Here is an 8056-nt window from a genome sequence, read left to right as displayed (position 1 = left end):
GTTTTTATGTAAAAAGTTGTCAATTTTAACGCAAGTATTTTGACATATTTTTGAAAATATCAAAGCTTTTTAAATTTGCATAAATTGCTAAATATAAATTGTCAGCTATTTGTAGGGAGGATCTATTATCTCTGTATTAAAAAAAAGAAATGAATGTTGTACAGTTATTAATAACCGATATTTTAGAACTGAAAAATATGCTCATTTGTAAACAAAAATCCAAGATGGCGACCGTCGCCATGGCAGACATATTGTGAACATTTTTGGCAATGGGCTCTCCGTTGGGCATGTTTATATTGTTTATTATTTTATTTTTTTCAAAAAATTGGTCTCCCCACCGATAGAACCCCTTAATATCTTATATTTCGCTCATTTATCGTATAATTCTTTTCCAATGTCAAGAGCTGAACATTGTTTATATAAATTTTAAGAAATCGATTGTATTCAAAATGAGAGGAACCACTGATATTGATTCAATGCAAGTACTCCCACCTCATTGTCATTCTCACTAATCGGAAGGTTCACACAGCCCACGTGCTAAAAATGATGTTTGTTTTCAATGGGATTCGACGAAACGAATTTGATTTTTCGATAAAATCATCACGATGACTGTTTTCGGATCTGCTCCCCATGGCGTGTAAGTTTTTGCCTCTTTTCTTAGGAAGTTGTTTCTTGTGGCCACCTTTGCTTTTGTTTTCTTTGTGTTCTGAGAAAAGGACATTGTGCGGTCTATGGTAACACCGAGGTACATGGGGAATGTGTTTTTATCCAATATGTTCCCATTCCAGATGTTCAGTTTCCTGTTTTCTTTAGGCTTGGCGGTTCTTTAAATGGAAAGCACACACTTGAGTTTTTCCTGGGTTGGCAAGTGAGTTCTTTAAATGTGGCCTCAGAGAGTGGCTCCAGGACATCCGTTAGTCTCTCCTCAATGGTCTTGAAAAATCAGAGGCCTGGGACGCAAGACACAGATCATATAGAAACCCCCTGATGTTCTCAAAATGAGGTTGGTAGTTGGTATAAACGTTGAAAAGGATAGGTGCAAGTACCGATCCTTGAGGGAGTCCGTTCTTTTATGATCTGCTTTTCTTCCCATCCATTTCCACAAAAAAGTGACTGTTTGACATAAGGAGTTTTATTGCAACTATTTTTGTGTTACGAGTTACCCTTGCAACCTTTAGGAACAGTTTCCTGTGATTTACTGTGTCATAGGCAGCTGCCAGGTCCACGAACACAGTTCATATAATCTGTTTGTTCTCGTAGAGATGCCTGATCCTACCTCAATGGCGATAGGTCTGTATACTGATTTTGGTATGGGGTTGCCGACAGTTTTTGACATATCTGGAAGACAACAATGCAAGGTCTGTTCTCCAGCGAGCGCTTGGAAAGGATGCTTCATGCGTCATAGAAGAGTGTCAGATTATATTGGTCAGCCCATTCCTCAACAGTATCTCCATCTTTGTTGTTCTCATTGTATCCCCATTTGGTGCTGTGGCAGTTAAAGTCACCTATCACAATCATTGGTTTCTCACTAGTGGTGGATGTAACTAGCCACTTGAATGGCGTTGGTGGAGGTTTGTTGACAGTAATATCACATTGAAGTGTCTGCTTTCAATTCTGAGAATTTCCACCTCACTTACTGTCATGTCCTGGTTGTATGTCACTATTGTTTTGTCTTTGACTTTGACGTAGTTAACGCTACCGTGAATGTTGCTTTCATGTTGTTTGACTAAATGCATGCCAGGGATGTTTAGTGCCTCGGTCTTGTGCGTCTCTTGTGGTTGTAGACAGAGTTGCGTCGCTGGATTGCTACAACACACACAACACCAACATTTTGCAAGTATCTTTAACACTTTTTTAAATCATTAATAAACGGTGATACTGACAACAACAACAATAATAATTGTTATTGTTATTATTATTATTATATTATTATTATTATTATCATTATTATTATTATTATTATTATTATTATTATTATTATTATTATTATTATATTATTATTATTATTATTATTATTATTATTATTATTATTAGTAATAGTAGTAGTAGTAGAAGTAGTAGTAGTAGTAGTAGTAGTAGTAGTAGTAGTAGTAGTAGTTAGTAGTAGTAGTAGTAGTAGTTAAGTAGAGGTCTTGTAGTAGAAATAGTAATAGTAACAGTTGGACCAAGTACATAAATATGAATATTTATACAGCGCATTTCTACAGATAGCCGTGAGCAATCCGCTTCACAGTGTTTCATATTTATCCCCCCACTTCAACAAGCCGTATGGAACCATATTTCTTTGTCATACAGCCTGTTAGGCGACCCTTGTGTACTAAAACTGTCACTACACTATCCGCCATTTCTGTAGCCAGATACTCATTCAATCGAGTGGGGTAATGTGTGTATAATTTTTCACGATTAGTCACCCATCCTATTACTGATCACACATTGGCATTGGCATCGCTCGACTTATGTGACAAGACGAAAACCGTACCTCTAAGCCATACGGTCCATTAGTTCTAGATAGTATAAAAGTCTATAGTTTTGTGGTATCAGTGGTTATAATACAATAGTGGTTGTGCAGTTATAGTTATAGTGTAGAAGTACAGTAGTTGTCTTCTGTCAAAAGGGTCATCTGAGCTAAGAGATAGGAGATAGATTCGAATTTACTCTCTTCATTACATTGGTCGTATGCTTTGACTTTGATCATTTGATACGCTGTAAAAAAAAAAACAACAAAAGTATGGTCCGCCCAAGGACAACTATACTGAAAGGACAATCATATGGAATCTTCAGGCAACGCTAGTGGGGGCCAACAAAAAATATAGAAAATTTACACCAAAATAACAGCAGGGGCATTATATGGCAAGATCTACCTTTTTAGAGAGTGATTGTGAATTCTGTGTCCAAAAAAAAATTTAATGATTGGTATTATCAGCAGTGAATAGAAGTAGCCAAGAAACGGAAAGGATGAGTAGTTAGATATTCTAAAAACTGACCTTATAGTGATTGATTCATGATGATTTCTTTAGAAGCTTGATTAATGAATGTACATGTAATGTGATTATGAGGAAGAGGATGAACAATTAGATGAAGGGGAAAGGAGATGTACAATATCAACAAAGGGAGGTAATCTGCGGAGAAAAATATGAATACCAAAAAATCTACTAAAGGATGCACTACATAGTTGTTGTAATTAGGATCTCTCGAATTTATTAATTTTTGAACACTATTTCATCCCTATAAGGGACGATCGGTCTGCCAGGTAGAATTTTCATTGGAACACCTGCAGACCAATGTCTTTCACAAATAACAAATTTTGTCGGGTGTGGCTCAATATCATCACGAGGATGGATTTGTTTAACCATGTTTACCGGTCTGGTTCCTCTTTATAGGCAATCTGAACACACAACATTTGTTGGTTTTATTGTAGTTACCATTGTAATTCGCAACACCACAATTTTCCCCATCTTGAATTTGCTAACAAATCACGTCCATCACATCAGACCCACAAGAGGCAAAAGTTCATGTGAGAAAAAACATTCAGAGTACTGGTTCATTCAATATAGTCAATGGAGTAGCATCAAATTCATAGTTCCATTCCATTCCATATTCATAGAGTTAATTAATAAAGTAACATATCAGATCAATATATATTCACAGTACAATAGTCGGATTTTTAATAAGGGACGCGTCTTTTTCTTCTTTTTCTCAGCTAGCTGTTCACGATGTACAGCTGCAAAAATTTGTATGAAACTCTAGATCATTTTGTCTTAATAAAAATGTTTTATCACGACTTAAAAAAAAACAATAGGAAAGTATTTCGCTTATTACAGCTATATTAAAATCGATAACGGGTGAGGATCTGAACTCAAAAATGATTTATAGTGTCGAAATTATGATTTTCCGCTTATCCATTTTGAAAGAATTTGTTAAAATGGAATGTTCAGTTAATTGAAACGTATATGATGTTCGTACAGAATATGAATATGAAGATACGACAGACAAGTTTACATTTTATAACAATCAATATACGTGTTTGATGAATACAAATAAAAGTGAACATTACGCACTTCCAACATTATTTTGAGTTCAAAGATTTGAGAAATAGCTTGGTTTTTATGCCAAAGAGGATTACATAAATTTAATGTAGACCAGTCAAAAGTAGAAATTCATCAATTTATGATACAGTGTTTCCACAAAATGTGCTTGTGTTCAACAACAACGTAACAAAAATAACATGCAAAACTCAGAGTTGATTGTGAAATTCCAATTCCATAGATGTCCTCTTTAATGACTTATCGATAGATACAAGAAGACTTCTTTTCGCAGCTTTACAAGAAAGGAACCGATAGAGATTCCGTATCATATCGTATTGTTTAAGAGCTTATAGGTTTAAAAGAAAACTTTAAATGCTGTGTGAATCGGTCATGCATAGATACAATTTTTCAAAGTTAAATATAAACATTCAATGTTAATTCGACAATTTTGAGTATTTAATCACTAGTTCAAATAAGTTAAAACTAGAGATTCATATCAGTCTTCGGTAATTGCGACATGATGTAAATAAAAAGCAATAAATTATAAAGTCAAAATTGGATGCAAACTACATAAGTTGTTACTTTATGTTAATGTGTTTTACTTTTATTCGGAAAATAGTAATTTTTGTAATAGTATGATGTGAACTCATAACCACTAGCCGGAACTACTGTGTCACACGATTTTTTTGAAAAACGATGAAGTCATCTCTTACTTTGTGGTGCGAAACTGTTTAAATATTTAGCAGTGTAAAATCTCTAATTGTATGACAGCGGTTTTAAAGTGGCTTTTTATAGGTCGTGAAGAAGAAATGTTTTTTTGTGATATGGCATCACAATTCAATACGGGCCAAAATCTTTATTCAGTTAAGAGAAATTGATTCGGAGGTTGACACAAAGTTTTGCAACTTTTGATAGAGGGACATCTTAGAAAAACTAAGAAAAACATGCGCCATTCATAAAACATCTGACTACTATAGTTCATTCCATACAGTACAGTCACAATGAGTAGCATCAGAATCAGATCCATAGTTCCCTTCCATAGTCATAGAGTTGTTTAATAGAGTCTCATCTTAGATCAATGAGACAAAATTATATATTCAGACTACTAGTTCATTCCTTACAGTCAATGGAGTGGATCAGATCCATAATTCCTTTCCATAGTCACAGAGATAATAGTAATAGAGTGAGTGAGTGTAACTGTAACTGTAACAACAGTAACATCTCAGATCAATGAAGCAAAACTATATATTAAGAGTCTTAGTTACTAGTCCCATACGATTGACAGTCATATCAGCAACACAGATCCATGTAATGGGCATAACTATATATTCAGAGTCAGAGTCCAAGTTCCATCATATATGATTATGATATGGTAATATCAGACCCACTAACTAGCAACTTCTAGATAGTAGCAATAGAAAGGACTGTTCAAGATAAAGTTGTGAAGTTGACGTGACGAGCAAAGGGACCCTTTAGACTTATACACTAGACTAAAACAATAAAGTCAATATTTGTCAGTTAACCATATAGAAAAAATATATAAATATAAAGCCGCAGGCCATAATTCATAATAAAATAAGGAACAGTAATCCGATTCGGATTCCGAATCAGGCGGAGTCTGATTCTGATTATCTGTGCGACTCGACAGAACAAGCACGACAATGGCCCAACTATCGTCTGCAGGAACTACAGTTGATAATTCTAAACATGTCTTAAATAATTATTACGCAATTCTTATTGGTACTTACCACTTTTCAAAGATTCTGGTTCGATAGATTAGCCATAGTTATTAAAAGGTATTGAAATCAGATTCGTACTTTCGATTTAAAAAAAGATAACAAACCCAATCACTCAGTTCGTAAGAGGGCGTCATAGAAAAATAGTTCATACTTTCCTGTGAAATTTTTGATAGTTCACTACTTTTTGTATATTTTCATATCATTCAAGACATAAGAAATATTATTTAAAACTTATGGTCGCCAATTAACCAATTTATTGTAAGGTACCGAAATTATAAGAACAGAATCAATTATTACGCATTCAAGGAAATTGTACCAAGGCAGAAAAGCGGTAGTTTTGCTTGAAATCGTTATCCAACCAATGGCCCCCACTAGCGGGGGCTGAAAATCCAAGGCGAGCCTCCTTTCTAAAGCCCTCCTTGGGTCCGCCTTAACCAAAAACAAGCAACCATCTTCGTTTCCCTGGACATAGATATGGTTTTGTTTACGGGAGGAGGGGGAACCATGATTATGGTTTTCCTATAAAATAAAAGAAGGGGCATTTTGGCGATAAAAAAATATGATCGTGGCCTCCCTAGCTATCTCAGACTCGGAGTAAACAGCTTGAATTTATTCGCGCCAACTTCAGTTTGCTGCCTTAGCAACATGTAAACAACAAGTTGGTTGGATGCGCATGACATTACTAAAGGTCAATTGCAGCATAGTTCGGGTCATTTATAAAAAAAATCTGGGTCACGTTTGACGTCAAATGTCTGGTCACGTGATGTTTATTTTATTGCACCAACTTTACTGTTCTATAGTTTACCCGACTTTGTTTTATTCCCCCTTCATTTAGTATTGATAAAGTCATCACCTTGATGGTGGAAACAAGGAGAAGGACGGTGCGTAGTGGTGTTAATACACGTGTGAAATTGATGCGTGATCAAATAGACGGCCGTGCCACCAAACGTAAGCAGTAAACAATGTAGTCAAGGTCACCTGATCGATGAGGCCTTTGTTTAGCTGTAACTCGGTTCTGACAGGCCAAAAGTTCAATTTATATATAACAGAATTTGAGTCCAAACCTGAAGTAATTAATCCATTAACGGCGGAAATGAATTCGAATTAAATTTCGCGCCATTACAGTACAGGACATAATAACGGAGACAATATTGCTAAGTTGTAGAACACTTTGCCTCACAAGCAGGGGGAGATCTCTTAATAGCAGGTAAAGTCTAGAATGTTTGTTTTTGATTTATTATTAATTATTGTTTTGTTTTTCGTTTGTTTTTTTTGTTTTTAAGCTTGTGGTTAGTTGTTTTTTTTTTGTTTTTTTTTTTTTTGGTTTCAATGTTTGGTTTGTTACTTTTTTCTTTCTTTATCTTCTGACTCTTTTTTCCCCCGCTCTGCAGTGATTTGGTAGCTGGATGTGTTTGATCTGATGGAAAGTACTTTGTGTTGGACTACCGTCCGTTCCACAGGGTTGCAAACAATTGCTATATTGCTTTTAATGCACAAAAGCCGGGATAAACTCAGGCTACATGGCCTTATGGCTTTAAAGGACTATAATTGTTACTTGCTATAATAACGTCAGCCTTAACCCGACCCATTGAATGTCTGCAATGACGTCATGTGATTCGGGTTTCATTGATGTCACAATTTCTGCTGTTTTGGTGAAATCTCAGAATTCTTCTTCTTCTTCTTTGGGTTAAGGCAGCCAGCGCCATATTGTTGACGATTAACGCTGCTCTGTAGTGTACATTAGGTAGTCGGATAAGACGTTTTTGAAACCTTCTATGTTTGGCGCTTAGATAATTTAATTTCTTCTGGGAGGCTGTTCCATTCCTTTGCTGTTTTGGGGAAGAAACGCGATTATTTGTGATGAGATGTTTTTGAGGCTGGAATATTGTATGTCAGTGAATGTGTTGTACGAACGCTATGTCGGCGGGTCGAAAGTTTAGGCTGAAACTTGGATGTAGTCTAATGTTTATGTGACACCGTGGTGATGTTTGTAAACGTTAATGAGTCGTGACTGTTGTCTACGAGTAATGAGTGGCAGTACTCCAAGGATCTTCATGTCGGTGTTTGTGATTTCTTCTATGCAACCTTAGTTTGTGATCCATTTTATTGCTTTTCGTTATGCTTTTTCGAGGGTGTTGATACCATCCATTGTGCGTGGATCCCATACAGAGCATCATCATCATCATCATTGCCTTTTTCACCCTGGGTCAGGGTATAGGCCACAGACAAACAGTTTCCACCCTTCTCTATCCCGAGCTAACTTTTTTTTTATCTCATTCCAGGTCTTACCAC

The sequence above is a fragment of the Berghia stephanieae genome, chromosome 1, assembly GCF_034508935.2.
Source record: "Berghia stephanieae isolate SIO BIC M18660-M18661 chromosome 1, UCSD_Bste_1.3, whole genome shotgun sequence".
NCBI lineage: Eukaryota > Metazoa > Mollusca > Gastropoda > Nudibranchia > Aeolidiidae > Berghia > Berghia stephanieae.
This window is presented reverse-complemented; position numbering follows the sequence as displayed.